The sequence below is a fragment of the Grampus griseus genome, assembly GCF_964374135.1.
Source record: "Grampus griseus genome assembly, chromosome: 9".
In the NCBI taxonomy this organism is placed as follows: Eukaryota; Metazoa; Chordata; class Mammalia; order Artiodactyla; family Delphinidae; genus Grampus; species Grampus griseus.
Window position 1 is genome coordinate 58,631,233 of NC_139003.1, and position 23,509 is coordinate 58,654,741.

At 41.0% G+C, this 23,509-nt stretch overlaps 1 protein-coding gene across 2 annotated transcripts in view; it reads left to right on the forward strand.

Moving 5' to 3' along the window:
• The first annotated feature begins 15,644 nt into the window (after positions 1-15,644).
• DYNC1I1 (dynein cytoplasmic 1 intermediate chain 1) overlaps positions 15,645-23,509 on the forward strand; it is a 337,047-nt gene continuing 329,182 nt past the window's right edge. For both annotated transcript variants that reach the window (XM_082661450.1, XM_082661449.1), the window contains exon 1: positions 15,645-15,732. The gene's annotated coding sequence lies outside the window, so the exon portion shown is untranslated. The remainder of the gene's footprint in view (positions 15,733-23,509) is intronic.

Consider the following 23,509-nt stretch of genomic DNA (forward strand, 5'->3'; position numbering starts at 1 on the left):
GCGGTGGCTTTTCTTGTTGCAGAGCATGGGCTCTAGGCACGCGGGCTTCAGTAGTTGTGTCACGCAGGCTCAGTAGTTGTGGCTCGCAGACTCTAGAGCGTGGGCTCAGTAGTTGTGGTGCACAGGCTTAGTTGCTCCACGGCATGTGGGATCTTCCCGGACCAGGGATCAAACCTGTGTCCCCTGCATTGGCAGGCAGATTCTTTAACCACTGCACCACCAGGGAAGTCCCTGGTTTGTTTCTTTTCATTGCTCAGTAGTAGTTCAATGCATGGGTGTACTATAGTTTGTTTACCATTCACCCATTGAAGGATATCTGAGTTGTTTCCAGTTTTTGTTTTGATTTTTAATTTAGTATCATTGTGGCTAGAGGATAAATTCTCTAGTAATTTAACATTTAAATTGAATCAGATTAAAATAAATTTAACATTTAATATTTTAGGTGATCCCACGGGATTGAGCAACCAGTCACACATAGGGGAGAGCCAACTCAATGATGCATCTCTTTTTCTGGTTCTTCCTGCTTTATTACCATTGTCTCTCATTCTTGCCCCCTGGGGCATACTCTCCAATAAGGTATTGGCACATAAGCCTTTTTCTCAGGCTCTGCTTTCTAGTAAAGCCAGGCTGAGACACATGTCATTCAGTGTTAGCCTATTTTGGTTGTTAGCATAATCTCAGAACCTGTTCTGTGTACTAGTGCTTATAGTCAAATAGAAGGTACGTAGAGGCGGGGAATCTGTAAAGGACCTTCAGACATTAGTTTAGATGTTTTTGTCCTTGGTAATTCCTTGGGGCCCAAAGAATTACAGGAAATTATTAAAGTTAAACCTGCACTCTAAGAGAAAATGTACAGTATAGGAATTTAAAACAGGGCAACACAATAGGAAATTCGTTTTAGAAAAATCATCCTGAGATAAATGATTTAAGATATCGTATCTTTAAATTCTTAATTAAAGATAGAAAAATCATGTCTTGAAATCTTTAGAGTTAATCATCACGGTTTGCATGAACTCTGGAGAAATAAGGATTTGGTAGATATCGTGAACTGAACAAAAGCTTAACCAATAAACTGTACTTTATTTAACAGACTGGCTTGCTGGGATCTTTGGTTTTATATAAGTTTATTGTCAGATACTCATGAATTCAGAGAATAATGAGAAGAGAGAATTCATGTCTGGTAGAATTTTCCAGTCTTGAGAGTGACTCAGGTATTTCCAAGACCCAGCAACCTTTCATCAGAGGAAGGGGATAGAAACTATGTGAAACTTCTGATGTCCTCAGAAGGACTTTGGAGGAGCAGGGTTGGAACTGATCTTGATAAAGTTGCTGCTGCAACTTTGTGACATATGAGGAACCCACTGTTTCTCAGCTGGGGATAAGCCCAGAGCCAGGGAAGATTTCTGAGTTCAGAATATTGAGAGCCTCTGGATCCTTCAGCAAGGGAGGTGGGAAGAGGTCTGAGAGCAGCCATTCTGAGCATTTGTGTTACATATTGAATTTTCTCAACCCTAACAATATTTCACATCAATGCCAATTTAGAAGTCTTGAAGTGGTCTCATAACAGCAGTACCTTCAAATAGAAAAAACCAAAGAATTAGCTAGGTTGATCCAGCCTGACAATTATATCTGCTACCTCCTCATAAATTAAAATTCTTAGATGTGAAGAAGTATACGGCAGTCAACGTTTAAGATTTATATGAATTGCGATACCTTTTATAGTATAGATGTATATCAAACCACTGTGAATGTCCTTATGAGTGCCAAATTGGGCATGAATAGACAGCAATGGATAGCAGCTCAAGAAACTGAACTTTTTGGTCTTATGATTGGTCAAAGTTGAAAAACAGAAATGTAGGTGCTCCATTGCACTGCTGGGCTCAAATCTCTGATACTCTCTCTATTGCCATTTGGGATGGGAAAGACTTGCATCCTGAAGATTGTAGTATCTATCAGCAGCCGTGAATTCAGTAACCTAAAACTTTGACAGTCATCCCAAATGAGAGGGGAAGTCTGGCCAAGAGCCCAGCAAAAAGATTCAAGGTGACAGAAAGTAGTGGAGTCTTCAAGTGGGGAAACGGTAAATCTTCTCTAAAGGCCAGAAGCCTACTCTGGGAATGGCAGAAATTAACACTAACGAGGGTTTTTAGAAGGTATTGGATGCCTTGTGAATGGGCTGTGGAAAGCACTGGCACTTTCTCAGTAGTATCACCTCAGGGTACTTAGGAAATGCATCGCGATTGTACCTCTGAACTCTGGCTAAACTGAAGAAAAAGGGAATATATACATTACAATTCTGTTATGTAGCTCACAGATTTGACAGGAAAGTTAAAGACCTTGGCTCAGATCACGAGCAGGCTTCCAGCAGCACTGGAAAGCAGACAACATATCCAAGGTTGTACCCCAGGGTCAAGCTTAGCCTTCATCATTCCAAAGAGTCTCAAAGACCAAAAAACTACAGTAACTCTTCATCCAGGAAAAAAAAAAGACAAACTCATAAATATATTTCCTAGTTCATGAAAACAATGCTACTAAGAAGCTATTTCTCTGGTTTCCTTTTCAGTTTCTTAAAGTTGCACCAGCTTTCCTTTAAACTCTGTTTATGACAAGGGAACAAAATAATAACTTCACTCTCGTATATAACTAAATTAAGAGAAAACCCCAAGAGGTTGCTATAGGACTATATAACACTGAAAATCAAATACCTGGTCATCCAGGAAAAGTGCCAAGATTTCAGGTGGGCATACCTGACTGCTAGGAGAGAGCCCTAACAGTAAACTAATTAGAATCCATGTTAACAAGTAAAAGTTGAAGTGCAGTCTGTTATGTAGACGCTTCTTACCCCTGCGGGAGTTGATAGAGAGGGAAAATACCTGGCTTCAGGACACTGACACCAACATCCATAACAGAATTGATACACTCTGGGTGAGGCCAAAGAGGAGCCCCTCTCACCTCTGTGAGGAGAAGTTAGAAGAGGAATGGTATCAAGGAGCAAGGTGAGAGTGATGTGGGGACCATGAACGCTCAACCTTGGGTAAGGATGGTATAACTATCACCCCAGCGAGGAGAGGAGGCCAGGCCTCTTCCATGGATCTAAATTTCAAGCTGCTGAAATTTAGACTTGTTGGACCTAATCAGTGTGATGCAGAAAAGCACAAAGAAAAAGGTGGGGCACTGTTGGAGATGGGTTGGTGGTTCAGATTCTGAAGCAGAGGACAAAGGACAGCTCCCTGTAAGGGGCAGAAAGAAATCTAGCGAGACCTAATCTGACCTAGGATAAGCTGGGTATGCCTCTGGAGGTCACTCTGCACCCTCTTCCTTCACCTATTTCTAAACCTTGAGTCAGACCTAACGCAGAGGAAGAGAAGGAAACTTTTTTAAAAGCAAAACCATGAACAAGAGTTAAGCTAAAATAAAATAAATTTAATTAAAAAAAAAAAGAGTTATGCTAAGATGAGGTCAATATGGCAGTATAAACTGATTGATTTTTCACATGTACTCCATTTGCAGTACTTCACTCAGCCTCACCTCATCCAGAGTGGATCTGGATGAACCCGAATGATTGACAGTCTGCTTTGCTAAAGGAACCAGATTCTGGGAAAAGGGGTCAAAAAGGTAAAAATTACAAATCACTGACTGAAGGAGGATAGAAAGAGAGATGTTTTCCCCAAGGATTATTAAGGCTCGGGCGTATGGGATAGCCCTGTCAGCCTAGATAAAAGATCATAAATATACTAAGTAGCTGTGAGGACAAATAGAAGAGAGTAAAGGAGCCACTTCCAAATTCCTGTACTCCTCTGGATTCCTATGGTGTTGGAAGATACAGCGTTAATGTGAAATGTAGAATATTTCTTTTCAGTCTATGTGTGTGTTTGACAACCAAGCAGCACAGCTGTTTAATAACTGACTGTGTCGCTTCTACTTCCACTATTAAGGAAGTTGTATTGGAATAATTGCCAGATATCCAACAGAAGATACAAAACATGCTTTTACCCTTCAGAGTATATGAGATTGTCTGTTTATACAGCTCCTGTCATCCTACATCTTACACTTGGTATTATTATTTTTTCCAAAACAGTTATTTGATTCTATTTTTGAATATTTAAAAATATGGTTCATAATATCTAGAAATTTACCAAACTCTAGCTTTAGAAGCTAAGGGGATGTGACATAGACAGCTGATTGTCCCCCAAACTCTAATCTCTCTTTTCTATACAATAGAGTTGTGGCTGGCCTCCCGTGGGCCCTACTAGAGACTACTTTTTCTAGCTGCTCTTTTAGCTAGGTGAGGTCATGTGACTGAATTCTTGCCAGTGAAGTGTGTATAGATGTGACCTGTGCCGTTTCAACATCTGAGCCTAAGACAGTGGGCTTGCACGTCACTTTCTCACTTCCTGCAAGCTATAGGTCCCTCACCTGTGACTCAGCTTCCACTCTGCTGATGAAGACCTGCTCTGACAAAGCAACAGGGTGCAAGGAACTCAAGTCTCTGAGTAAGCACCTTGACCAGAGCTACCTAGAGCCCCCCAGCCTGGAGTGCTCACTCTACAGATATAATGTGAGATTAATATACCTCCATTGTCTTTAAACCACAGTATTTTGGAACCATTTGGTTCTACTGCCTCAGCCTTTGACCAAGCTTATAACACAGTCACCAAGTAGAGTGACTTGGCAGGTGGGAATTTTACTTTCCTCTGATTTTTTATTTGTAAATTAGTAACCTAAATGATTGACTATATTTTTTTTTCAGTTTAACAAAGACATTGAAATTTTTTTATAGTCAGAAACTGAGTAGAGGTGCTTAGCACCTCTATGAATCTTGAGAACAGCTCTTATCAGATCATAGAACCATCAAATTATATAATCTGGGCAGGATTAAATTAGAAGCTTGGGATTAACAGATACACATTACTATATATAAAATAGAGAAACAACAAGGTCCTACTGTATAGTACAGGAGACTGTATTCAATATCTTGTAATAACCTATGGTGGAAAAGAATATATATATATATATATAAAACTGAATCACTTTGCTATGTACCAGAAACTACACAACATTGTAAATCAACTACACTTCATATTTTTAAAAATTATATAAACTGGCTCTGAAAGTGATAAAAGAAATATACTGCCTTCAGTGAGGAAGTGACCTAACCAAGATCTCAAAAATTTGCTCAATAATATGTATCAGAGTGTCATTATCTTTCTACCTGCCCCTACCAAGGGCATGTACATGTGGGGGAGGTGCACACAAACACACACACTCTCAGGTGGAAAGGAAAGGCCCCCATAGTTAGGAATTTAAAGAGAATGATCAAAACTTTCCATAAAAAGGTCAAAGCTCATCACACAAATGAAAAAATAAAAACTGAAAAAATAAACGTAGAGTGAAGTTAAAAGTAGCCCTCTGCTAAGAGGCCGTTTTTAATGGTTAATTTCCACTGCCTCTAGAGAGTCTGAGCACGTTCTCCATTGTCTTTGCAATGGTTAATCTTTCATAACCAGTCTCATGCAATTTGCAGATAGGATTGGTGTGTTTTTCTTCTTTAACACTCAGTGCTACAAAAGAGTCCATAAACATTGTTTGCAAAGCTGACCATGTTTAGGATTCAGAGTACGTCCATGATTTTGATCACCACCATTGGTAAGAATAACAAACTTCAGCATCGGTGCCTCATTAAAACCTTCAAAGGGCCAGTGTGCAGCAAGGGGTGGAGTTAGACGGGCGAGGGAGGGTGACTGCAGGCGGCATATAGGTGTGGTAGTGGGAGGTCAGAGACCCAGCTAAGCACCGCCCCTAACAGGCTGCCTCAGGGACAGGAGCAGGTGGCAGGGAGGAAATGGCTGGGAATGAGTGCAGGGGAGGCCTCTGAGGATGCGAGTGTATTATCATATTCTGCTCATTTTACCCGACCCCTCATATTTATTGTCTTGGATTTAATGTGATTTGTACCACCAACTCCCCAAGTTTTGATTTCTATAGAGACGATTATCAGGACGTGCATGCATGTGTGTGTGTTACTCTAGGGTCGTTTTGAGGAACTCTCCTTCTGACATGGGATATTATTCTTTTTCTCCCCTTCCTTTTGGTATCTCTTGAAGTAATTATGTTTTCCCATCGCCTTTTTGTGCAGCTTTTTTCCTTTAACACTAACAGCTCAACAGCTGCTACTGTTTTGTCTTATTCACCATCTCCCAACATCAGAAGTAGAGAATTAAAGCCAAGCAAGACAAGACAAAAACCAAATATCCATGTAGACGTGAAACTCTATAAGAACACAATTCTAAGAACGTAATTCGAAATCATAAATAGTTCAGAAGATTTAATAATAAAGCTCACTATGTATGCGACGTTTTTCTAATGCTTCATACATGCTAACTCATTTAATTCTCAGGGCTGCCCAGTGAAGTAGGTACTGTTAATATCCTTATTTGACAAGCGAAGAAACTGAGGCACAGAGAACGTAAGTAACTTGTCCAAGGTCAAGTGAATATTTATATGATTAGGCACCCTGGCCCAAATTCTAATTTTAAGGAGTCTGCGTGCAAAATCCAGTCATAGCAGTCCTGATAAAACCCCAAAGTAAGATACACGGAGGCTATATTGCAAGTGAAGCACTTGGGTTCTTATATCAAACATCCTGATTTAGGGTCCTGGCTTTACTCTTTACGTGCTGTGAGAGCTTGAACAAGTTACTTAACCTCACTGAGTCTGGGAATGATGATGATGAAATCTAACACATAGGAAAGAGCCTAGCGCATAGTAGGTGCTTGGGAAATATTTGTTGAATGTCAGTTGCCATAATAGAACAGCACATAGTGACAAGAGGAGCAAAATTGTGATTTATTAAAGCCAAGCCTGACTGCCTTTTTGCTCTTTCAAAACTGCCTCATTTCTCCAACACTTGAGGTTTATGAATGTATCATATCCCTAAAGCATAAAATACACTGCTATTGCTTTGATGATTATGTTTCAACCAATGAAAATGGTCTCCCTTTCTCCCTTCTGCCACAAGTAGCATGCTCATTTACAGGATAGCCAAAGCTTTAAAGAATAGGTGGCAATTTATGAATAGTGGTTAAAATACTGATTTCCCCAATTTTTTTCCTGCCTTAAATAATGTTCATCCATAAATGATGCCTGATAGAATATTTGTAGAAAAAAAAATCTATATCTGATTTGGAGAAAATGGCTCAAAATGTTGGTTCGGATTCTGACCTTAGGCATTGTGGTATGAGACGTCTATGTAGGATTTCACACAGGAAAAAAAAAAATAAGGAAACCTAAAGAACTGTGAAATTCAAAGGGCCACTGAGGCTATGTATCTAGTAAATTCTTGAACAGGACACTTTTATTTTCGTGAATGTGTCAACTCCAAGTTATTTCTTCACAGATGGGTAAAATTCCTGGAATTCCATTGGAAAATGTTTAATGATGAATCTTGATGTTTGAAAATAAAAGCAAACCATAAGCTTCCCAAAGGAGATGGGAACATTTAAAAACTGTTAGTAAGCCAATTAACATCTATCCAATGTACAAAAGTGTTTGAAATAATAAGTGACTGTGTACTTTATCTTACACAAGAGCTAATCTCAAAGTTTACTGACTCCCTGTCTCTATTTTTTTCTTTTGTTTTCTTTATTTATGATTCTTTGGAACTTCTGTCAAATTTCCAACTTTTCTGGGAAATCTTCTGTCTCTCTTTTTTTACACTCCACTATAGAAATGAAACATGAAATATATTACTTGTTGGCTTTGTTGAAAATTACTTGGATGCCTATTTGTTGACCTGAAATGTTTCAAGAGAGTTTTCTCAAAATACACATATTTATCTATATTTGTAGTTCTTTGACTGTAAAGAAAAATAGAAAGATTTTCAGACTCTTATTAACAATGGCTAATCATCCCATTTAGCATGCTCTTGTATGACGTTACTCCTATTTGACAAGTTAGAATGTTATGAAACTGTTTGAACAGTTCAGCAATTTATCTCCATCAACCTGAGCCTTTGGTGAGGGGGAAAGTTTGACTTAAAAATGATGATATAATATTAAGAATGTCAAAGTAATGAAAGACATACTATAGCTTTAGGCAGCTTATGATATTTTATCTTCTATCACTTCTGGTCAATATGGTAAGAAAACCTTAACAAGAAAAGATATTTTAAAAAGAGACCGTTAAATATAATTTCACTAACAAAAAATTAAAAGTTGAAGTCTAATTTTCAAAATACTATGAAAAAATGTATTCATTACTGTTGTTAAATAGTTTCATGCAAAGTAAGAAAAGCAAAGCAAAAAGATGACCCCAAGGCTCAATGACAAATGGACATACAGCTAACTTTTTAAAATATTTATGAATCATCCTTTATCAACCTCAGACTATTATTCAATATTTGAATACACATACATGTGTATTTGCAACAATAAGGAGTTCGCTTCAAACTATCAATTTGAAAATCTTTCAAAATATGGTAGATACAACCAAGAGGCAAAGAAATGCTCCACGTGAACCTTAAGATCTTGTTCTTATAGGAGAATATTAAAACATTAAAGGTTTTCTAATGTGTTAATTGGTTTTCATGCTAAAAACTTATTAAGTGGAAGATGATCTCTTTCACTACCTTACCTTCCCATATTTTACAGTTAGGCCATATTTTTAGAAATAGTCTGGCCAATAATGTGAATTGTATTATCCTTTTGTTTCCAAACTGGTCCTCAAACACAGAGCGCAAGGAGAGACTGAAGACAGAGGCCACTCCAGATTGGCAGGTGGCAGTTTTAATAAGCAAGGGAACTTACATATGGCATTTGTCCTGGCGGCCACAAGATGAGTAGATCTCCACATCTACCAGGCAGAATCTTAAAAGCTGATATAGAGCCCTTAACTGGATTCAGTCACATATTCAGTCCAGATGGCCTCAACAATACATTGCTCTCTCAAGGCTGTGTCCTTGAAATGGCTCCCACTGTGGGAACAGTGAGCAGAATATGCATTCCAAGGACAAGGGACTGGGTGAGGAACCTACCATTGCCTGATTCCCTCCCTTCAGCTCTTGTGTCAACAGGCAGTCATGTCCTCTCAATGACCTCCTCCAACATACCCTCTACAAAGAATTTAATCTGAATATTTAGCAAATGTAGGAGAGCAAGGACCTGGAGGTCACAAGGGCACCCACTGGCCACATGGCTCTATCCTGTCATCCCTACCATGTGGGACACCTTCCTGGAGGATAGACAAGGGCAGTGTACATTTTCAGTTCCAGAGAAGACTGTAGCATATCATTGTAAGATCCCTTGGGAAGGATTCCTTCATGGCTCATTGCATCTCAATGGAACCAGAGCGTCACAATAACCACCTAAGTGGTATGTGTCAGAAGTGGTGTGCAGGAAGAGCAGTGTGTGATAGTAGGTATTTATCCAGGAAGTGAGAGGGCACAATCATCTCTATCCATCCTCGCTCCATCCTTATCCTGACTCCTTTTTTAGCACTTCATGTATCCACAGCTTATTGTTTCTAATGTCTAAATTGTACATCATACCCACTGCCAGATGATAAGATTTCAAGTACCTTTAGGGAATTTCAAAAGGAAGAAGGTTATAATATAAACCTCTATTCTTTTAAGTGACTGAATGCTGTTACTGGCCTATCCCTGGTATCTAACAGGCTTGTTGGAACACATAATGCATATTCATTATAGAGTATTTAGAAAGTAAGGATAAATTCCAAAGAAAAAAAGTCCATAATCTTATCATCTAAAATAGCCACTGTTAACTTTTTTTTGTGTAACCATTCAGTCTTTTTTCTATGCGCATCCACATAATAATAACAATGTCTAACGTTAATTTAGTGTTTACTTGGTGCTGATCACTATACCAAGTTCTTTATAAGCATCATCTCATTCAGTTCTTATTAAAATCTTAAGAGATGGGCCCTATGATGCCCGTTTTACAGGTAAAGACGTTGAGGCTTAAAGGTTTAAGCAATTTGCACAGAATCACACAGCTAGTGAATCATAGGCACTAGTCTTAACCCAGGTATGCCTGACTCCAGAGCCTATGTTCTTGACTTCAATGTAATCTGATTCATACATGCCTTTAATACTAGAAAATTGTATTTTATAAGGTGTGTTTTATAATCCCTCTTAAAGTATAACTCTATAATGAAGTAAGCATATGAAGGAAGAGGAGTGAGAAACGTAATATACGAAATTTGTATTCTAAAATACATAAAATATTTAGATTTCACTTCTCAAATGGTCCTGATATTCAGAGTTAGCACATGAGAAATAACAAATAATGAAGCACCGGTAAAAAATGCTCAGACTTTCTGGTTAAAGGCACATAGTATCAATGTATATTGATACATTGTAATTATTATACATATGTAATTATTTATTTTAAAAAACACAGATGACTTTTTTAAAGCGTTGGGAGAGCTATTAGGATCAATCTTTCCAAGGAGCAATTACAAGAACTACGAAAATATGTTTCTAGGAAATAATCTAGAGATGTAATTTACCAAAATTGTGGTTTAATTTCTTTTGGCAAGGTAGGTTATTTGATTCCTAGAAATAGAAATTTGAAATAACATGTAACGAGGTAGAACACAAGGAAGAATGTAGATACTGATTTCACAGCTGGAAAAAATAAAGATTTCTATTTAGACACTGATGGAATGTGAATTTAAAATGACATAAATAATTTATGTTTTATAATCATTGGATTTTCCTCCATACATATAAGTGCTTAAAACAATTTTTTTAAGATCCAAAGATTTCTATTTTTTCTGTATAGATATTTTCATGGTTGTATTTAATGATTGATTGTTAAAAACATATGCATTTTGGCTTAGCATCGTCCTCAAAAGAAAAGCTGATGGAAGGAAATGTAAGGAGGAAGGGGAGGGGCAAAGACACATGGTGGCAACAGTGAAGGAGGTGGAAGTATGGGTGATTATAATACAATTATATTACAAATATAGGTAATTATAGTAGAATTGGTGTTGTACTTGGAAGTTATTCAAAAAGCATTTAGAGAAATCTAAAGCTATACAGCAGACACCTCTGAATTCATTCTTCCAAAACTGAAGGCAAATTTTGTGTATTTATTTATTGCAGGGTTTTTGCACCTACTATCTAAAAACATAAGCAATGTCCCTTGATGAAAAGTGTCCAGAAGACAAAAAGCAGGAGTTGCTTTAGACACTGGAATCACTGACTTCCCCATAAGTCACTCTTTAATTTCTAATAAATCTTCAGACACTAATAATGCACCTGTTTCGGGACATCTATTATTGTTTTGATTTGGCACAAACAGACCAACCTCAGTCATATAATAGAAAAATACATAAAATATATCCTACCTGGTATATATCCCATACAAAACTGTGTATGACATTGGGCAGTGCTTTAGTTTCCTCACAGGTTTTTATTTTGAACATGATGTAGAGCACATGTCATCCTAACTAGAGAACATTTTCAAGCATTTTTTCTCCTTTGGGACCCCTTCATTTTTAATAGCTGATTCGGATGGCTCATTTCTTTTCTGTATTTTTAGAGCCTTTGGACCACTGAGGTGGATTTTCAGTTTATCTCCTGCAACCAAGATATAATTAACTGAGGAATAACTTCCAGAGGAGATTCTCTGGCAGATGTGAGGGCATCTGGTGTACAAAAGTTCGGTTGGAACCTGTGTGAAGTGGGGCCCTAGGAGAGTGAGTCAGACAAAGGAGCCAGCTGAGGGACCCTGCCTGTATTCAGCACTAATGAATGACAGGTGCACAAAGGCAAAGGAATCTGTCTTGAAGGCTAGTAGTGACTCTAAGGTCTGACCTCAAGTCTGGTTATGTCAAGATTGGACACTGAATTTAGAGGGTACAAAGCTCTACTTTTTGTACTTTTCATGCAGGCTAGATTAATTATGGCAAACTATAACTAAGATTTATTGAGCATTTGTAATTACATGCTAGGGACTGTGTCAAGTGCTTCACATGGATTAACTCATTGCCCCTTTTTTCCTTCTAGGAGACGTGGGTCTTCGAGGAGTCTAGTAACGTGTACAAATATATAAAAGCAGTAAGTGGTAGACAAGTTCACACCCGGACAGTCTAATTCCAGAACTGGGGAGCTTAGCCACACCACTGTCTCTCTGGAGGCACTAAAGCAACCTCCTGATGGCTATAGCAAGTTAGGAATTTGCCCATTATGTTCTTTGGTAGCCATTTAATCTGTTCTTGAAGACCTTCTTTCAAACTTTGAAGCAATAGCTAGATTAAGAGGTGAAACAGGTTAGTTGCAATGACCAGTTTATAATTTGTCAGGGGTATGTGGGAACTCTCTGTACTTTCTGCACAATTTTTTTGTAAACCTAGAATGCTCTAAAAAATTAAGATCTATCAATAAACATAAGGTCTATACCTTTTTTTGTGCCTGTTTTCTAACCTCATTCTCAAGTGCATATCACCATATGTCAAAATTTGCATCTAACTAAACACAAACACCCAGAACCTCTTCAACAAGACCTTCCAGATAACAAAAATTCCCAAGTGGAATGCATTTTCTCCTTCTCGATCTCTCATGGCAAATGCTTTTAATTGTTCTGCTTTTCTTAGTCTGCTTGGTGTTAAAGCCAGTGGTGTCTTTTCTTTAGATTTTGAGTCTCTGGAATATAGAGACCATTTATTTCTTATTCATTTCCAGTCCCACACCCAATATCTGTACTATGTCTGAGTACATAATAAAAATAATTACAACTGCTTTTTACTGAGGGTTTAATTTGTGCCAGGCATGTATTTCAAGCTCTTCGTGATGAATACGATTGACAAATTTAGACCTTCTTAATCCTGGCCTGGATTTTTACAATGAACTTCCAATTGGTCTCTTCAGCCTTTGCTTGTTCCAGTCCCCTATACTTAGATACCCTCAGATGACTCTCCTCAAGCGTCATTTCCTGCTCAAATATCTGTAATTGTGGTACTCCATTGTCTGCTCTTCAGCATCTCTTAAGGCCCAAATCTGCTCCCCTATGAGTCTGTTATGCTCCAAAAAGCTGGCTCACTCAACATTTACTAAGTATACATAGTGCTTTCTCTTCTTTGGAGCTTTGTTTATGCCTGAAAATGTTCTCCCTTCTTCATTTCTACTGTTAAAAACCTTACCTACCCATTTCAAATATTATCCATATTCATAATTCTAATTTCCTCCTACAATCTCCCCCACTCATACCAGATGGGCTCTTATTTGAGTACTCTTAACACATTGTACGGCTTTCACCATTTCCTTATGGTTTGTCTTTAATTATATGTTGTCTTTATCTCTTTTTCCACCTTCAACTGGATTTTAACCTTACTTGTGAAAAGGGATTATATTCTCCTCACTTTTGGACCATCTGAAACTCCTAACATAACACAATGCTTTGCAGGTAGTGGACATTCATCAACCCTCATAGTGGAGAGACAGTAATACCAAGTGGGAATGTATAAGCTGTGAAGTCAGGTGGACACGGATTCTGACCTCAGGTGAATCACTCAGTAGCTGTGGAGTTCAGGCAAGGTAGTTAACTTCTTTGAGACTCAGATTCCTTTCCTGTGGGCGCGGCACTGTATCTGTTACATAGCGTTACTGAAAAATTTTAAAGGAAAATATCTGTAGAGTTTGACATGTTAAGTGTCTAATACACGGCAGTGGCAAGTATTTGTTTCATAGAATTTTTCTTCTGGAATAGTTTGAATTCCTTCTAACTAAAGACATCTTAACTCTCTTTTTTTAGCCATACTTATGCTCGCAATCATTTGTCAGCAAGGCAAAATTGGAACAAGGAAGGCCATTTTATAGATAGGTATGATATCGTATTCCCAATCAGATCTATATTTATTTTGAAAATACTGTAGTACTTGTCAATTAAATAAATTCATGAATATTTATTGAGCACCCGTTTATGCATCAAACATTGTAGATATTGGGGATACCGCAGTGAATGAGATATAGTCCTTGCTCTCTACTTTCATTCTAATGTGTACAGTGACCCCACAGATATCTAAGAAACATGATGAAAAGCTTACCTAAAAATGGTGCCAAACCTGCATCAATTAGAATCCCCTAATCCATTTCTGGGCCTTAAAACTCGGCTGTTATGGCAGCTTTGGGGGAGTCCAAGAATGGTTACCCAGATTTTTATTAAAATTTTTTTCTTTTTCATATGTGTTTTTTTAAAAAATTGAAGTATAGTTGGTATACAATCGTTCTGAACCAAACTTGGGTCTGCTTGCCCGCGCAGAGTAAAGCCAACCTACTGACAGCTGGTTGTGGTGAAGGAAAGAAAGGTCAGCGTTTATTATAAGGCACAATACGAGGAGTCTGGGAAAGCTAATGCTCAAAAAGCCTGAAATCCCCAATGGGTTTCAGCAAAGTATTCTTAAAGGCAAGGTGAGGGAGGGGAGCCCCAGGGTACCTGATCAGCGCGTGCACAATTCTCTGATTGGTTAATGGTGAGGTAACAGGGCGGTGTCACAGGGGTTAACCTTCGGTTTTGAGGTTGTCCTTAGGCGCCAATAGGCCTGGGGGCTGCGTGCTCTTGGTCGTTGAGTAGTTAACTAGTTAATGTCTTCCACCTGGGGGTTTTAGCATCTCTAAAACAACTCAGGAAATGTGCATCAGATACTGTTACCTAGGCACTTCACAGAGGAGCTAAAACAGAGGATATGGGGGAGGGGTCTGTCCCTGGGAAGGCCCCGTTCGGTTCTGCTTGGTTACACAATATTATGTTACAGGTGTGCAATATAGTGATTCACAATTTTTAAAGGTATACTCCATTTACAGTTATAAAATATTGGCTATATTCCCTGTGTTGTACAATATATCCTTGCAGCTTATTTTATACATGATAGTTTGTACCTCTTAATCCCCTACCCCTATAACGCCCCTCCCCCTTCCCTCTCCCCACTGACCACTAATTTCTTCTCTGTATCTGTGCGTCTGCTCCTTTGTTATATTCACTAGTTCCTCGTAATTTTAAGATTCCATATACAAGTGATATCACACAGTCTTTGTGTTTCTCTGTCAGACTTATTTCACTTAGCATATGGAGGATATTTTGCTATCCAGATTTTAAAAAGCTAGGACTTTAAGAAGCAATGTTGTGGAGACAAGCTGAATATATATTTTTTCCTCTGGTAAAAATTAAGGCTAAATCTATAAGTCTTTGTGCGTAACAGATGGATCTGAGCTTTCTCTATTTCTGTTTAAATAACCTAAAGTAGTTGTCAGGGAGTGAAAGTTGTTCCATGTCGGCAGGAGCTCTCACAACACTGAAGCTCTTCCGTTTGCAGCCACTTAGGCGAGTCCTACCGGTGGCACAGGGGTAGACGGATAGACCTCCCCAGGTCCGCTGCTGCCATCAGCCTCTGGGCCGGAGCTACCCCGCTCGTCGCGATCCCGGGTGCGGAGGGCCCTCCCGCGGGAGGAGCGCGGGGCGTGGAGGGCGTGGGCCGGGGGCGGGGCGAGCCGCAGACTGGGAGCTCGCAGGGAGCTGTCAGTGTCAGGCTCCGGAGAGGGAGGAAGTGCTGTAGGTCCCGGAGGAGCGTGAGCCGAGCGGCCGGCGCAGCGTGAGACAGCACATCCTGCGCGCGCCGGGACCGCCGCCCTCGGGAAGCGCACGAGCGCCGCCGCCGCCGGGGAGCCGTGGCCGCGCTCTCGAGCGCAGTTCCGCCGCCGCCGCCGACCGCGTCCAGGTAAACGGGAGGGGGGGTGTCGCGCTCCCTGGGCCAGCGCCTCCGCGCCCCTCCTCAACCCTCCCGCCCCCGGGTTGTCGGCTTCTGGAGCCGCTGGGCAGTAGTGCGGCCGCGGCAGCCGCAGCCGGACCTTGGCCTCGGCCCCCTCCCCGGGCTCCTGCATGCTCCGCGGCGCCCGAAAGCGGCCAAACCCCGCCCCCCCCACCTCCCCCGGCAGCGGCAGCCCCTTGCTGCGGCTCTCCCGGCTGAGCCAGGAGGTGAGGGCAGATGAGAAAGAGTGAGTAGTGGTGTCATCACCTTGTGGGCTGGAGAGGGGCGTCCCAGTGCGCCCCGCCTCGGTTTTCTCCTGGGGAGCAGAAGGTTAGCGGCAGTGAAATCCGCACCCCTCAGGGCAACCAGCTGACGGCCCCCGAGGGAGGGGGGAGCTGCAGAGGGAGGGGAATGGATGCTGTTTGAGTACATTTTAAGCTGTCTGCAAAGCTCTTAGATGCTGTTGCTATCCGCCAAGTCGAAGGAAGCGAATATACTTCCAGCAAGGCATTAATTAAACACACGCAAGAAGGTGCCAGTTTCTCTCACTGCTGCAAAAAAAAGTGTGGCTGGGGGATGTGTTTTAGTAAACACCTTCGCGGCCGCGTGCCTCTCCTTCCCCCACTCCCACTACCGCATCGCTCTGGCCTTATAAATCCGTGCGTCGTCATCATAAGGTCAGTGACCCTGGCGACACTGATGGGAACTGAGTGTGCGGGAAGTCTCATGACTTGTAATAAGGATGAACAGAAACCCAGGATCAGGACAGGAAATTACTTAGGAAATTAGAGGCTCAGCAAACTGCAGCAGATGGAATATATTCGTTATCCTGGACTCGTCCGCATCTAGGTAAGGGGCAGAACAAGTAGCCAGCCATTTTCTTGCCTGGAATGCCTTTCAAATGAGCATTGTAGACTTATTGTAGTTCAGGGTTGTGCAAAATTGCTTCTGAATATTCCAGATTAGCAGAAAGCATAACCAACAGTAAGGCATGGTAGCTGCAGAAGACATCATATGGGTAATACTAGCACAGATAGGGGTGACTGCCTTTGTATACATTTTCACTGCGGAAATTATAGAGAAACACGTTGATCAGTATTAGTAAATTTGAAATTTGCACTCAGTGCAAGTTTCGGCATGGAAAAAAAGGACCCAAACTCTGCTCTTCTCACTATGTTTCTTAGTAAAATAAAATCGTACATTGCTACCGCTAAGTCATCAAATGTTCTCTTCATAGGAGCCAACTCCCAGTCTTTCTTAAGGTTTGAGGATCCAGTGCTCCAAGAGCCATTTCTTTAAAAAATCTTCTAGCATCATCATTGGTATGTTTAATTAATATAGTTGGGGGCCCAATGCAGGCTTTTTTCAGCCTGTGCAGCTCTGGGCCCCATTTTTGGCCCATAACATCTTCCACATCTCTCTTTTTCTTCCCTGTGTCAGGCACTGATGCACCTGCTTCCTCTCTCTTGGACCTCAGGGTTGCTGAGCTCCTGCACAGTGCCCTGGAGGAGAGGGATGGTTCAGCCCCTCCCCACACCCAGCCTTTCCTTCTCTCCTACTAGAAATAAGTCCTGAAGCTTTTTTGGTGTTACAGGTCTATATCATTAGGTACAATCACCGCTAGAGATATGGGCAGAGAAGATAAACTCAACCGACAGAAAAGTGGAGCAGAGTTCTCACAAGTGGTGGTCCCTGGCCCCTAGTTTCTAATGAACTGAGATAGTAAGAAGAAGTCATCAGGCATTTCTCATCATGTTTCATGTCTAAGAGGGGGCTCTATGAACTTTGTTCCCACCCCTCGTACTTTCCCAAAGATTCCTTCCAGAGTCTACATTTAATAAATGAGCCTTTTCCTTGACTCCAGTGCTGAGTCAAGTAATTCTTGGAGATAAAGCCTGGGTGCTGCTCTGTTCATATTCAAAACAACCATGTAGACGAGTCTTGTAAAATACATGCCAAGTTTTTAAACCCAGCCACGTCTCTTAGCACAGACAAATGTGTACAGGCTTCATCAGCAGTTACATCAGTGGGCCACTCATCCTCCCTGGTCACCTTGTTTCCTTCTGTCACCTAATAGCATCAAATGTAAAGGTCACACACATGCATTGCAAACTTAAGTATATTCTTTCATCACCTTGTTCTCCCGATACTTTGCCTCATCAAATAAAACAAAGGTTGATAATAATATTCCGAGCACTTTAGCAGTGCTCAGTACATTTCCTAAATGTATTGCGCTGCCTTTGCTGAATGTATTACATTACCAATACATTTACTAAAATGTACTGAGCACTTGACCAGGCATTGCACTTTGAACTACTTCTCATGTATTAACTTCTTTAATCCTCACAAAAACCTGATGAGGTAGATATTATTCGTAATCCTATTTGACAGGCAAGGAAATTAAGACACGAGGATGTCAAGTAACTTTCTGAAAATTGCTCGGCTAATAAGTTGTAGAGCCAGGATTTGAACCTGGGCAATCTGCCTGTACTCTTCTATAGGACAGTTTATATTGGTTAATTTTCATATATTGAATACCAGGCTCTTATGTTATCTCATTTCAATCCCTATATTAATCTTATGAAGTAGACATTATTATCCATATTTTACAGATGATGAAAAACTGAGTTAAGTGATATACTTAATACATAGCAGAGGTAGGATTCAAATCAGGTCTGACTCTAAAACCAGTAGTCATCCATTTTAGCTAGCGTTCCCTATGAGAAACAAAAAAGCTGAGCTTGTCTGTTTCTTTTGGGTGTGTTGCCCATTTTCCTTGTGAGCCATTGCAGTTTCTTTGAAGCCTTAAGTGTAGCCATACTTTTTTGCCAGTTGATTGGTAGGCGTGGATGATATGGCAAAACCAACGTAGGACCATAGCTCTTTTGAAGTCATATTGCCTTCGTTCTGTCTCCTTAATGAAACTAGTAATTCCCCATAATACTTTGTGGATCTCAAATACCATGTAAATAGTTGTTCCACTGATCAGGGATCCCTTTTACTAGAAACTGTTGCGTCTTCTACATTCCCTAGAAAATGTGAGAAAGTATGTTCTTTTGGGGACTTTGCTGGGACCGTGAACTTCTAGGGTTTACTTCTTTTGAGAATTAACTAAAGTTAACTCCACTCTCATTACTCTGAAATTTATAAACCATTGCCCAGGTCCGTGTAAAAGATGAGTCCTCTTGACTGGGAGCTCTTCGTTGGTACCCAGTACTTGTTTCGTTTGCTTCTCTTTAGGAAGCCTGGCACCAGACTGTCAGCTTGAAGCTTACACTGTAACATAGACGCCACTACCCAGGTGCCAGCTGAGGAGCCACAAGTTTATAAAGCATCTCCTGAGTCTTTGTTTAGAGGAGTCTTCTTTTTTTTTTTGCGGTACGCGGGCCTCTCACTGTTGTGGCCTCTCCCATTGCGGAGCACAGGCTCCAGACGCGCAGGCTCAGTGGCCATGGCTCACGGACCCAGCCGCTCCGCGGCATGCGGGATCCTCCCGGACCGGGGCACGAACCCGCGTCCCCTGCGTCGGCAGGCGGACTCTCAACCACTGCGCCACCAGGGAAGCACTAGAGGGGTCTTCTTAAGCAGGAGTCATAGGCACCATGGAGGGCAGGCATATGAGAGTTTTCAGGTGGTCATCGAACCCGATATAATTGATGCAAAATTTTATGCATTTGTGCTAAGTGCAGCTTTCTAGGGAAAGACTGGGTATTTGTGACTAAAAAGAGATTAAGAACCACTGGTTCAAGTGCACTGTTTAGGAAGGGGGAGGAGCAGAGGCCATTCTGCTGAAATGCGTTGGAAACAAGGCAAACTATGCTGTTAGAACCAGCCAAGAAAAAATGTTCTTGGCTATCAGGACATTGCTGGTATTTCGCTACAGAGGCATGCTAGAGTGCCCAGGTCCAAGTACAACATATACTCATGCATGCTGCAACCAGGTGAGGTCTCGAGGACCTCAGGCAGCCCTAGCACTGCTCGCCATTCACTAGGCACTTACCCTTTTCACACTTAGGGTTCATCGAATCTTCCCAACATTCCTGTAAGGCTGACATTTTTATCTGCATTTGACAAACAAGGAATCAGATGATTGGAAACATTAAGGCACTCGGTCAAGGCCACATGAGGCCAGTTAGTAGAAGGGCTGGGTTTCAAATGTAGGTTGGCCAGAGTCCAAAGCCTGTTTATTCTCTTCCCGACATATTTCATTGTTTCTCTATGTGGGACGCCAAAAAGTACTGTTTAGTGTAGCTTTTTATTGTGGCAGGACAGAGTTCCTCAAGAACACTCTCCCATGCTGATAGGAAAAGCCTAAATGTGTTATCAAACGGGAACAAGAAAATTAGACATTTCTCAGCGTGGCAGAGGATAAGCGGGCCCTGCTTTCCCTTGAGGTGTGTGCTCATGCCCCACACATCTGATTCTCAGGTGTGCCCAGGTATCTTGCTGAGCAGCAAATGCATAGCAGTCTGCATCCAAGCCCAGAGAATTGATTGGTTGGTTTTGCCGGGGTAGCTGCAAGACGTTATTCGTTGCAAAAATGAACTTACTTCAGAGCTGAGTTGTAAGCTGTGCGGTGTTCTGGGGCTTACTTGATATAGTGGCTGCGTCGTGATCTGGAACACTAACTTGGTACTTAGTCCTGGGGGGACCTCTTTTTACCAGATGACCTACGTGTCCTTTAGTTTTCGGTTCGTGTCAATCCGGCGATCCATTTTTGGGTACAGACCAGCTAATGCCATCAGTGTGGCAAACACATAAAGCAGAAATTTATGTTAGAGTCAAGAGCATTCTTTATAATAAAAATGAGTCTCAGGCACTGTAGAGGATGGCTGCCTTTGATCAGCAGATTGGCCTGGGAACAGACACCAGGGTGCTTCATTATGCTTCAAGCTTTTTTCTCTCCTGTAGCCTCTGAAGGTTTTTAAAAAGTTTACTGCTCCCTCACCCCCACACATTTTAGGTTGGTATCTAACATTTTTATTGTTAGTTTAAAGAATCACAATGAATGTAATTTCCATAATATTGTAAACTTTGACATTTAAAAATAAAACGATGACATCATTCTTTGACTCCAAATTAAAATCTAAGTGCTATACCAACCTCTGTTTAAAAAGTACCTGAAGAAGCTCTTCAACAAAAGGGTATTTTTATACCCTGTGGTCAAGCATCACAGTAAGATTTGGGTTTCCTTTTTTTTTCCCCTGGTAATGGAGGTGGGAAAGGAGGCCCTGAATGATCGTACAACCACAGGTGTGTTCTCTGGTTGGTCAGTTTTTGGAAAGCCTACAGACAGAAGTTCTGGATCTCGAAATTACGATGTTATTAGCTCATAACAACATTCCTGCATGCTCTTTAGAAAGCCTCATGGATGCCAGCGGCACACAATGCCAGTTTGAAGAGCACATATTTATCTAGCACAGGTGCTGTGTGTTACAGGTCACTGCGGGGCCAGTGCCGGGAGTCGGGTCCATGGCCTTCGTCCGTGTGGCTCAAACTCAAGGTGGCAGGGCCAGAAAGAACAGCAGAGCCACTGGTCCCATCTCTTGCCCTCAGGCAGGTGACTGTATGCATAGTTGTCTTTCTTCTGTTTAGGGATTTACAGGAAGAGATCTGTCCATTCCAGTGTTTTTAGATCACTGGTTCTCAGCCAGGAGTGATTGTCCTTCCCAGGGGACGTTTGGCAATGTCTGGAGACATTTTTGGTTATCGCATTTGGGGAGAGAGGGTGGCTGTAGGCATCTGTAGTGGGAAGGATCAGGGTGCCGCTGGACAGCTTACAATGCACAGAACAGCCCAGGTTAAGAAGCCCTGCTTTAGATGTTCTGGTTTTCTATTGAAATATTCCCTGCTGTAATTTAAGTCCATTTCTTTGGTCTTCTACAAGATAAGAAGAGCATAACACTTAAAAGGCAGCATAAGGGAAAGGAAAGAAAAAGCCTGCTATTCCACTGACTGCCTGTGTGAGCCTCAGTTTCTTCATCTGTGAAATGGGGATAACAATACTTGGCTTGCAAAATTGTTGTAAGGACTGCAGATAATGAGAGTACTGGGTCCAATATGTGGTACATGCTCAATGCGTGGAAGATACTTTTTATTATTCAACAGCCATGATCTCACTCTCTAGCCTTCTCTTCTCAGGGACTTGTGTGATCTTGCCCTGCTTTGAACCAAAGGTATGCTTTTAACAAGTGAATTATGCTATGTACCTGCCTCCTTCCACTTCAAGACACTGGGCTCCCTGAGGCATCCTTTGTATCTTTCAGCAGAGGGTCTTACACGTGGTAGATCTCAACGAGCTTTGTTGACCTGAAATATTAGCCAGAATAAATCCCACTTAATTTTCCTTTTATTATAAGATTTAATTCTTTCCCCCGTGGATTATTTTAATGTGTTCAGTAAAACATTCACTTCCTTAAATGTAGCCGCAATTGCACGTCTGGGCCCAATATGGACGTGGTCTTGGTAATGCCTAGAATTCTGGAAGCCTTGCCTTCCTGAATCAGGATCACATTGAACATTTCTGCTGGGGGCAGGGCAGTCTTGAGGAAAATAATCTTTCATTCTAGAAGTGACGTGTAGGATGGTTTGAGTCTTGTGTTTTCCTTTAGGAGTCCCTTGGTCTGATTCTTCTGATCTGGCTTTGATCTGACACTCTGAGCAGGGCAGTACTTGGGTTCCTTTCTGGGAGGGGGAGGGGAAATTTTGATACATTTGTCAGATTTCTATTTTATGCTAATATCTAGAGTGAAACCAAGAGTAACACATGTATTTTAAATAGCTCTAATGAATAAATGATGACAATATTTTATATCCTTTGCCTATGGTTTCCCTTGTAGGGTACGATTTTCCCGCTCTAACTTGAAATAGTACCCATTTCTTTGTTTGACAAGCTGGAGGTTTTAGTAATTGAAATGGAATGAAGTTCTCTCCTTTTGAAAGTAGTTTAGATCCTGTTGTGCACATATGTAAGCCTTTAAAAGTTGATCGAGTTGTTGAATGTTATAGTGGGCCCATGTGGAGAGGATGATCATGGGATTCTGTCTCAGAATCAGCTTGTGGGATTTTAGTCGTTGCTGGGTTTGGGTGGCTGAAAGGGTAGAAGGCCCTGTGGGGAATGTGTGTTTTGACAGTGTCCCCTTTTAAAATGAAGCGTGTCTCCTGTTTCACCATCCCCCCCATTAGTATCAAAATAGCAAGGGGTTGTGGGAATTGGTGTGTATTTTGTGGGAGAAAGAATAACAGAAAACTTCTCTGCTTGTTTCCTTGAAAAGTGTGACTTTGTTCACTTTCAGAAGGTATAGGTTACCACTGGCTCCGAAAGAGGATCCTCTGTCTTTGAATGTTTTCAGGCTCAGAGGAAAGTGAGAGTCTATTTACCTAAGTTAAAATGCCAAACTAAATCTCCCAATGCAAATATGGACCACCCAGGGACTTTGTAAAGGCCAGGTTTGAGGTTTTGAATACAGATTTTCCTGCTTCCTCTTTTAAGCTTTTTAATATTTTTCGAATGCTGCTGAAAAGTAATTGGCATATCAAGCAAGGATGAAATCTCATATCTTTTGCCATGAACTTTAAAGGGGGGAATTGTACTCATTTCCTTTGAGAGCCCTTTGTTTTTCAAAATAAAGAAATATGAATTACTAAAATTTGAAGGCCAAGTTGTAGATTTCAGTTTAAAGTAGATAGAAAAGTTGGGTTACAAAACAGTTATAGGAGAGGAGAAGGATACTCTCTTCAAATGTTC